Genomic DNA, 11,439 nt, shown 5'->3' with positions numbered 1-11,439 from the left:
TGACACAAGACTCCAAATACAAGAAATTATTGTTGCTGCATAGCCAACTAACCATTCAAATTTATTTTTGAAACTGCATAAAACAAAATACATATTTTATGTTTCATTTCAACTCCGTATATAAATTATTGTTATCTGTTTTATTTGTTAACTTTATCGGTAAAATTATAACGTCGTATACAGTACCATAATTTTACAAAGTATGCCTTCTGACACACGTGTGTTCTATCTTTAAGATACAATCTATAATCATAATACCAGTTGACTCTGTCAAGTCATAGATTGAAAATGACTGACTATGTACAGTTGAAACATATTATCTTAATGCGTGAGGTAAATCGCTGGTGAAATTGTAAGGACGTGTGAGTAGATGGAAGGAATTGTTCATATTTATTCATATTCCTGTAATTAAACGTACTGGTTACAAGTCAATATCTAGACCTTTATTTGCATAAACATTGTGAAACAGACAAGTGACAGTCCTCGAAAACCCACTGCTATTTTAACAGCCCCAAAATTAAAAATGGTTACTAATTTTGATGTCCAGCATTGTTAAAAATATTATTTAATACCAGGGTGATATTATCGTAACTCCATAATTGGTTGAAAGTGCATACCTTTTTATGGCATTACCTTTCAAACACGTGTAGTATAGTGAAGTGCCCAGATGTTCAGAAATACCTGGTTTACTTTGCACTTTGCAAGCACTCCATGACAATACTTGTGTTTATATCAGCCAAACGCGATAGAGGTTAAATGATACATACACGATATTATAACCTGTTTTGCCCTAATATTCACATATGTTAAAAGGTATTACACATTTAAAACTTAACGAAATTTACCATTAGTCATAAAATGTGCATATACAAGAAAGCTGTCGTCGTAACACTTGCTATTCTGAGAAATAAAATTTCACAAAATCTTTCGTGTTGTGCATTACGTTCGGAGCCGGTATAAACGGCAACCTTGGTTGGGTGGTTGACTGGATTCGACTCCTGGCAGGGGCATGAACTCTTCCAACACCATGACGTCCGGACCGGCTCTGGGAACCTTGCTTCCTATGCAAAAGCAATGTGTTCGACTACCGTGACTCTCTTTTTTTACTGTAATGCTAAAGGAACGCGTAGATGGCTGGCTACTCGCTTCCACTGATGAGGTCTAGATTGCGTGGAGTTTTACTTCAATGCCACCTGCATGCTTTCAGGGAATTGTTTTCAGGTACCACATCAACCTTGCCTTAGCTTATGGATTGTACAAAACGGTAAGTCCACTCGTCAGTTGTTATGATACTAGAGGAGGAATTATTGTCAAGAAAATGAAAGTACCTTCGATTTTCAATTACCACCTACACGAAAACAAGTCCAGAGTCATAATTTAATCTTAAGTTTGTACAATACCTTTATTCATACGAAAGTAGTTAGAAATTTCGAAAGTTCGCGAGAGAACATATTCCTTCAAATGTTAAAAAAAATGCTGGTAAGTAATATATACTAATAATTTTATCTTTTACCATAACATGATTAATTTCTCTCTATATTTTCCACTAACAATGACTACAGCTATATTAAATTTATCATACAAGCTAAACCTATAGCCTTAAAGTCTTAATTGTTAATATTCAAAACGTGTTTCATACTAAATTTATATGCTCTACCAGGGATTAAAAACCCTTTTAATTGAACACGCCAAAACGTAGGACGAAGAAATCTGCTTTAGTTTTGCGTGTCCATAACTTTTGATAAGCTCTCACAGAAGTTGTAGCTGTTTCTATGACGACGTAGTTTATTTTAAAAAATATATTAGGCTACTTAGCAAGTTACTGAGAAGTTCACTGTTGTTAAACCAGATTCGTAATTGGGCCTCTTCAATCACAAAAGCAGCAGTGGTTACATCGATAAATCTACACAGCCAGTCTAAAACAAAACAAAATAATATAATTTATCACAGGAAATATATTTCAAAAGTGAATGTAAATAAAAGGAATCGTTAACAACGCCACTACAAACACAAAAGATTGTTGGCCAAGTGTCCCAAGCTATAGGAATTCAATTTGTAACTTCAGCATTTTTTTCCAAAAGTACACGGTCCACTTCTTCAGCATTCTTCTAAGTCCAATAATCTTTTCACGCCAAATTTACCTAGCCTGAATTTTTTTAATTAATCCACTTTAATCAAGTCGTACAATCCACAACACTAAGGTCATGATCATCTGTAATCAACTATTATCGTCCGTGGCTCAACGCCCGAAACGTGTGTTTAACCTTCTCGATTATTCTCAGCATACAGCAGATAAACAGTGAAGATTGGTACAGCATAACACGGCAAGAACGCTTCCTTCCGAATCCTCTCCAATCATTATTCACAGATTTTCTATATATTTCATTTGACGCTACATCAGCAGTCAGTACTAACTCCATTCAGTAGATAATCATTGAAATGTGTATATTCATTCAGCCGATCAAGTTGTTAGCTGCTTTTGCGAAATCCAAACGCCCATCACCTTGATCACAAAGTTCGTCATCAGTAAATTTAATCCAGAATGTATCATCGAAACATATTAATGCAAGATTCACTTTACTACTAAAATCATTTTCCAGCTACGCATACAATTCTCAGTTGGTCACATATCTTTACGTATTTTCACCAGAATTTCTGTTCGCTTGTTATTTCGCCCATGTGTGCCAAATGGTCCAGACGACGTAACAGGTAACCCAAGAAACAACACAAACTTATCATTATTTCCATCCGCACAGGTAAAGAGTTCAATCCAGTCTTCCACTCGCAAAGCGATGACTAACACGAAACATCCGTCAATTGTTTGTTTCTGAGATTGAGGAGTCTAACGAAATATGTAAACATATCGTGAGTGGTCAACTGGAAGGACTGGATAAGGTTACATTATGGTTTATATGAGGGCATAATTTTTGGCTTTCGAATGAAGGGAGTGAGGAAAATCATGAATATTCTTATAAATATTATTCGTATTGAGTAGGCCTACCGTTCGGAAGTCAGAATTGCAATTTTCTTTACTCGGATCAAATCCTGTGAGTGTATTGTGTTTTTTTAGGTTTTATTGGAAAATCTGGTAGTCCTAGAAGACCCATATCGTTACCTTTCAAGTTCTATCCAATTCACAATTACATAACCTCATGATGCATAACGTCTATTTGAGCTGTGCAGTAAGGCAGTGGGCTGCAAAGATATAGAAAATGCATTTTGGAAATAACTTTTTTTGTCCTGAAATGCTAAAATTTAGTCTAAATAAAATTTAGCAAGAATTGTAAATTATGAATCATATAATTTAGTGACCCACTTCTATGCACATTTAATTTAATGTATTTGCTTAACATTTAACATGGATTAACTGTCGATATATCAAATGTACAGATACTAATAGTCAGTTTATTCACTTTTATCCTAAAAGTGAAGGTGACACGTTTCTCAGAGTAGTAGGAGATCCAACAAGGGTTGGCCTGCAGGTTGGGCATCGGATTGGGTCACAAAACTCATCTCCATAAAAATACCATGACTGTCAAAGCGATTATCAGCTTCTCAAGAACGACTCTCAGTTCCGTGGAGTTATATAGAAAATTGAAAATACTTTTGAAACACTCTGTAGACCGTGGAAGATCGTGGAACTTTGCTGAAAAAGGAATATATAAGGAGACTCTTGGCTTCCCCACTGAGACCCTTCCCCTATATCCCCTCGTGATTGCACCCTTGTTATATTTTCACTCTCTACCCCTGTCATTAAATTTGATAGCAATGTATAATAGGGTGACCAGCAGACCAGGTAGAGGGAGGCTGTCAATCTGGCAAGGCCCAGCAACCATTCGCCCTCTTCCACCTGCGACAGACCTACAGTTTGCTCCTTCACTCTCCCTCTCAGCGGTTCCCACGCAAAGATATGTACAGTGTGTTTCAAAATAATGTATCTCGAATTATATGGGAGCTTTAGGGAGTCAATACGGGCCAAAAAGATAGAATGAAAAAAGTCCGGAAATGATTCTATAAAACGTTACAGAATTCGAGGGAACATGTTCAAACATCTGTAAAATGTAAAATGCTTGACTGAGGGAGGATCTGATTGTTGCAATACTGGGATACTGGGAACGACCCGTTCTTCAAGTGCCTGAGCACTGCGGGTTCCAACTTTTTCGTTGACTTGATCTATAGACATTCGGTAGGACTCCTTGGACGAGGGATCGGCCCGTCGCAAGGCCCCTACCGGTACACAGGACAGCACAACACAGAAAAACGCGGACAAACATCCATGGCTTGAGTGGGATTCGAACCCACGGTCCCAGTGACCAAGCGGCAGAAGGCCAACCCTCAGACCGCGCGGCCACCGCGGACCCCGATTGTTGCAATAAATAATTGAAATCTTCTTCGCAAATACATGCGTTAACACAACATCGAAAAGAGGTTAGAACGGATGGTTCAAATCTCATTAGCTGTATAATGTATGTGTTTTTAAAGTCGCTCTCTGGTTTAAAAAATGTTAGCCTGAACAGGATGTTTCACAGAACCTCACAAGTATAAGTTTACCGAATTGAGTTCCGGTGACTGTGGTGGCCACGGCACAGGAGCTTCGGGGCCACAATTGTTCCAGCGTCCGGGATAACATACAGCTAACTACTCTTGTACAGTCAGACTGCGAAGTGCTGGGGTACCAACACAGAAATTATATCCGTTGTCACATGCCCAACGAAATATCCTCCAATAACTGGGGTTAAATCTGCGGAGTGGAGAAATAGCTGGTAATGGGAACCAATTAGTTTTGCTGGTAAGCTACAAGGGTAAATGAAATGATCACCTATGAAATCTGGCTTACACTTTAATGGAAAACCGATGTTGTATCTATGTCTTGTACGTCGATTGCACTCAGCCCACATATTGCCGACTATGGAAATTCATAGTGTCATCCTTTGTGAAGCTGCAGACATGTTACTAAGGTGGGTGTTAGGATGCTGAGATCTCCAGTACACTGATGAAGCAGCCATTGCCATGTGTCAACTGGTAGGAGTGCCTACCTGAAGTCATTGTACGTGGTCTGGGTGTAGCTGTTGCTCACATTACGTATATTCGGCATATAACATATTGTGATATCACTTCAGAATCGACTGAGACACTCCAGAATCTATCTTAGAACTGTGTTAACATTGACGTTCTGTTCTCGTTTATGAAGGCTAACATGGAAAAACTGGGGGTATAAATACGTTCTGTGCACCACAGTAACTAAACCAGAATTGCAGCATATTATCCTTTGTGTACTGAAGAATTTCCGTATCTGTGATGGTCGCACCTTGCTGACTTACAATGACGTCATGAAGCTCTCCGATCGTTTATGGCAAATAATTTAGAAAATTCTGTATGTGTGGGTAGGAAAGTGTATCACATTCAGAATTGAAACCATAATATCAAAATCAAGGAATTCTCTGCACAAGATTCTTATTTATGATTTATTTCGAGCAGGTTATTAGATGCTAGTGAGGAAGTCGGTCTAGAAGTGAACTACGTATACGTTCTTGTCTCGTGACCAGACTACAGAACAAACTCATTACAAGTCTATAAACGTAATTAATAAATAATTTGAAAATATCGAAAAGTTCAAATGGGCTATTTGGAAACGACGGTAAGAAATCAAAATTACTTCCACGAAGAAATTAATATCAGAAAATATTCGGTAAATGCTTGCTACTGAGCAGTTCAGAGAGTCTTTTGTCTTATCGTTTGCCATCTCGAAGCTTAAAAATTAAAATATACATTATTTTTATTTTATCTGTTTTTCTTAGATGTAAAACTTGGTCAAGAAAACAGATGTAGACGTCAGAGAACAAGATATTTAAGAAAATAATTGGACCTGACAGGGATAAGAGACGGGAGGGTGGAGGAAATTGTATGATGAAGAGTTCTGTAATTTCTACATTTCGTCAGATATTATTAAGATAATAAAATCAAGGAGGATCAGATGAAGAAACCAATGGGAAGATGTAGGCGTAGATAGAAGAATATTAAATAGAATCTTGGTTAGAGGACCTGGAATGGATTCATCAAGCTCAGGATAGCTTACGGACCGACCAGTGGCGAGAACTTGTGAGCCTTCCGATTCCACAAAAGGCCTAGAATTTCCTGACTAGCCGAGCTTCTCAACAAGGACTCTCCCCCATTCCTCCGTGGAGTTAGTTAGTCTATAGCTCAGATTACATGGGGTCAAATGATTGGATGATCAGCAAGAAAGGAATTGTGCAGAGGGTCGAAGGAAGAAATTGCAGATCGATGTATGGCATTTGCCTGGAGGGACTGGGAGTTACTAAAGAAATCCTGTCAACAACCGATATTCGCGATGAGATCTGATGCCAGGACTTCCCTAGGAGTGCTAACCACTAGGTTACAACGTTAGATAATATTTATTTTCTCTCAATGTAAATTTTAATTTTTTGTTGTAGCAAATTTTGTTCTCGACATATTTTTTTATTTAAGCCTAATTGGAAATCATACACTGAATATGAGTAGGCTGTCGATAATAATAAGAATAATAACGCTGTTACTTGGTCGTTGTATAGAAAATTAATGTAAAAGAATGTGCCTAAAAGCGATAAAATAAATTTTTGGAGAAATCTGCTCTCAACGTACCACCTCACTCAAGTACAATCTGCAACTAGCATAAACACTTTTAAAATATATTTAATGTGTAAGTAGGTACGTATCCTACATACACATGTATATATGTATGTAAGCAAGTGCCTATGTGAACATATGTACATTAGTAAGTTTGTGCATGTGAAATTCAAGAAGAGAAACAGGATTTCTTCAGGCTTTCACTGTGGTTTGTTGATAATTGTATTAAAATTTCGAGGTGATGACATCGTGGTCTGTGGTCTGTATGCTACGATTGTTCAAAGAAAGGGCGGGAGGTCAGCATTAGAATGTACATGTACAAAAGCAGGAATATCCACTGTGGAATTACAACGGTGGTTTTATTTTATGCAAGACAACTGTCTGCTATGTAGGTACATGCAATGCTTCGTAAATCTACAAAGTTTTGTTCACAATGAAACTTGGAAACCGAAATATATACGAAAGGATATTATTAAAATGTATCTCAAATAAATAAACAAAAGCAACAGATTTATAACTGAGACCAGTCGCGAGATCTTGCGAACACGTGAATAAATATTCGGGTTTTATAAACTTATAAAACTTGGGGGGATTTTTAGATTTGATAACCGACTACTAGCTTCTAACAAATAAATCTGATCCACGATTTTATGTGTAAATGTAGGGCACATTCCCCAGATCGCAGGGCGATTGTGGGACTGAGAACAACAGCATTGGTGGTGCACAATTAAGAGATACTGTTACACGACTTTGCAAAAATCTTGAATGAGACGAACACGTGTTTTTCTTCGTACACCTAAAATTTAAAGTAAAATAGGCGTTAAAATCGATTGAACTCAATGAAATGTGCACATGGTAATGCATGTAGATCTTTTAACAAAAATGTCGTACGTCAAGTTTCATCAGAAAATATCAAATGACTTTAAAGGTACGCATGAAAGTTCATGCAAACCTTCAGGGAAATTACATCATTTGTAGTCGAAGCTCATCGAAATACTATTTCTAACCTCAGCACCTACTTCAAAGAAAACTACGCGTCTCCATTACAACGACAGATCAATTCTGTGTGAGGAAACAGTCGCTCTTTGTTATGAGAATCATACGAAACCACTAAATACACTCTGTGGTCAAAGTGCAGAGGTACTGAATGTTAAAGCAGGAAGTTAATGCAGATACCACTATGCTTTAAAGGGTGAAACACACCTCGAACAATGCCCAGCATAATTACAATGTAGCCAATATCCTGCCAGATAATTAAAAGTGACTGGGTAAAACTCTGGTCGCGTTGTTGATGTGCCTCTTAGTTCGTTTTCCTGGAAGAGATGTCGAGACCGGTTGAGCTGCGTGACAGGTCGACAGTCGCTTGCCCATACAAGGGTTTGTCTCAGCAGCAGCCAGTCTCGTGAAAGACTTCTTGTCGGAAGACGAACCACAGCAGGTGCTTGCATGGACACCTCATACTTTTGACATTTTGTCACCTCAGTCTTGATTCAGTTGTTCGAAGATTGTTTCATCTTCCTTGACTTGATCATCCTAACAACATACCTCCTTGGTGGAGATAACAAATTAAGAACCTGCTCATTTCACAGTTTTCTTCAGTTCCATATCACTTCGTCCATCTTAGATCCATATATTCTCTTACAACCCTGTTCACAATAACCCTAAATCAATTTTCCTCCAATGTAGCGAGTTTCACACTCATACAAAATATCAGGTAAAATTATAGTTCTGCATATTTTTTTGCTTGAAAATGCTTTTTTATGTCCATAATCAGTAACAGTGGCTGTCAGGGAAAGCACTTCTCACTCCATTTCCTGTTCGCCTTTTAATGGATTCCTATGAATTCTATAGCTGATCGTGGAAGAATTAGCGTTACAAGGCATTCATTTCGTTCTTGGCATTGGCATAATGAAATACAATTGCTAGAGCGAGATATCGTCTGAACTTCCTGCCATTTGTATCATAGGCATAGGCAGAGAGATCGTCCTCTTTTTGAATTTAAAAATACATATTCGTGATGTAATGAAACCCTTATTGAATAAAATGGCAGGTGCTTGATAAGTGTAGCCTATTTTTTGTATAATGCATCCTTTATGTGTCGTGTTATTTTTTTTAGAAATACAAATGCTTTTGAGTTGTGATCACTTTACACGGGTTCTCTTAACTAGGTCTTACAGTCTACGGGTCTTTGTTGTATACGCATAAATGTCTTTTTCTGCTAGGCTTTTACCATATAAAATATGCTTAGTTTGTCTATTTACAAATATATTTTCTCATAACATTCATTAATATATACATCTTGCTAATTTTATTATCCAAATTACATCTAATTTTATATCGATATTTGCCATCATTCATTAAAGCAACTATTTTAGTGACCAACGATTTATATTCACATAGGGTCAATCATTACATATGCCAAGCCTTCAGCTCTTCGTTTTCGTAAACTTTAACAGTGTTCAGTATTTTAGCTCCCCATGTTGTATTATTGTTGTATAACGCACTAGCTCTTGAGTAATTCTGTTTCCAATTTTATTTTGAAAAACGCCTCCTTTCAAATTTTTGCAACTTTCAATTTCTTGTCGCATTTAGTTTACACGGAAAGTAATGTAACTAAATAATGTATAAATTAATCGATATTTCCTCAACACTATCTAATTTTTCTAACAAATATTAGAATGTTAATACAATAGTAAAGATTTGAATTTTAAAGGAATTAAGAATATAATCACATAACGTGTTAAAATTCCCCCAATCTTATAATCTGCAGGCACTAAATATCTAATTAATATTATAATCCTCAGTTATAATTTTTCATTCTCTGCGGATAGGGTACGTAGTCCTAGCCGTTGCCAGTTCTCAGATATTGTGAAACAGCTCCATTGGTCCACTTTCAGAAGATAATAGTCCCTCAGTTTGTCAAGAAACGTCAGGCCTTTTGTGGAACTAAAGGTTTATTTGTTTGTTTGTCATCAGTCTTTCGACTGGTTTGACGTGGTCCTCCATTTTCGCCTATCTTGCGCCAATCTCTTCATTTCACATATTTTTTGAAGCCCACATCCTCAAAAATCTGCGTCACATGTTCCAATCTTTGTCTACCCCTACAATTCTTCCCTTCAACTGTTCCTTCCATTACCAAATTAACCAATCCTGGGTGCCTCAGAATGTGTCCCACCATCCTATCTCTTCTTCTCGTAAGAGTTTTCCTTAGACTTCTCCCTTCGCCTATCCTGTCTAAGACCAGCTCATTTCGTACTTTATCAGTCCACTTAATTTTCAACATCCTTCTATAGTATCACATTTCAAACACTTCTATCCTTCTTCTTTCTGACTTTACCACTGACCATGTTTCGCTTTCGTATAGCGCTGTGCTCCACACATGTAACTTTAGAAAAATCTTTCTTAATTCCAGGCCAATGTTTGACACTAGTAGACTTCTCTTTTTGAAGATGGCTCTCTTTTCTTGTGCTAATCTGCTTTAAATGTCTTCCTTGCTTCGTCCATCTTTTGTGATTTTGCTTCCTAAATAACAGAATTCCTTCAATTCCTCTACTGTCTTTCCCAATTTTGATATTTAACGGATCATTATTCTCATTTCTGCTGCTTCTCATAACTTTTCTTTATCCTTAAACCGAATTGACCCACGTTTAAAAGATCCTGGCACTAGACGCTATCCTCAGCTAGGTGAATCAAGTTTACATCCTCACATCCTATTTATTTAGGATAGAATTTCATGTTTTCCTCTCATCCGTGCCTAGATCTCCTAAAGCACGAATAGCGAGGGATCCAGAAACGTCATTCATTGTCGGCTCCTTTCATGTTCCCGTGGCCAGTGTACACCCAGACCTCAAAGAACACACAACCCATCTCCATGATAACGATCAACTGGTTAACGCTGTTCAGGAAATTACCTTGAACGATGACGACCATAATATACAGCAGATTTTGAGCGTTGCGTACAAATAACGCAAGGTGACAACTAAAAATTCTGGGAGTGTCTGAGTAGTTCTATTTCGTAATTATTTAGTAATAAGATACTAAAGAATGTGCGCTGTATGTTCTAAATTCGGCGAGGAAATTTATCAAATAATTTTTATTATATTAACTTTATTTTCGAAGTCTACTACCTTGTTTGTTGTAATGTATTAGGTAATTCTTCGTTATAATGTACGCTATCATTTGAAAATGCAGTATAATATTATGCCTATATAAAATTCAAGCTATATTAAAGTATATTTCAAATTAAAGCCAAGTGGCCATCGCTGAATTGCTGTCTATTCATAATGCAAGTTCAGCAGATATATTATTACCCTTGTTTACTGGCACAAATTTGTAGTTCTGCGAACTGAGTGCACTTTATCAAAGTTTAAAACCGTAACACCTTTAAAGTCTAGTCTGCAATTTTACAATTCGTGTATCACTCTCTGTTACAACACATCTTAGATTCTGCATGTAATACTCGAAATCTTTTAACTATGATCACAGGCAATTATAAATATATTATCATTTTAAAAATGTATTATGTCTAATGACGATGCAGTGAAATAAATATATTTCGTGGCTTTGGAGCCGGAAGTTACGATCTGAGTCCCACGACATAGCTGCCTCACGCATGCGCACCGGAAATCAGCTACGCGAGTGTCGCTGGCATCTGGCAGAACACTACTACTCTTTGCCCAAAGGTTCTATTCCTTTCAAGTGTCCTACGACAATTGCATAATGCATGTTCCATCCGTTTCATATGATAACAATTGTTGGGTCGTTTGAAAGCGACGGATGGAACAAATAAGTGCGGATCTTTGTACACTGGCGTTT

The 11,439-nt window shown here is 37.3% G+C and overlaps 1 long non-coding RNA gene across 2 annotated transcripts in view; it reads right to left on the bottom strand.

Annotated features, from left to right (window-relative positions):
• Nucleotides 1-421: 421 nt before the first annotated feature.
• LOC110834471 (uncharacterized) overlaps nucleotides 422-11,439 on the bottom strand; it is a 45,384-nt gene continuing 34,366 nt past the window's right edge. For both annotated transcript variants that reach the window (XR_002544601.1, XR_015536029.1), the window contains exon 3: nucleotides 422-1,916. This is a non-coding gene — a long non-coding RNA (uncharacterized LOC110834471). The remainder of the gene's footprint in view (nucleotides 1,917-11,439) is intronic.

Source organism: Zootermopsis nevadensis, unplaced genomic scaffold, assembly GCF_977971745.1.
Source record: "Zootermopsis nevadensis isolate Lab colony 2312 unplaced genomic scaffold, Znev_1.0 Znev_ptg000021l, whole genome shotgun sequence".
Taxonomy (NCBI): domain Eukaryota; kingdom Metazoa; phylum Arthropoda; class Insecta; order Blattodea; family Termopsidae; genus Zootermopsis; species Zootermopsis nevadensis.
This window is presented reverse-complemented; position numbering and strand designations above follow the sequence as displayed.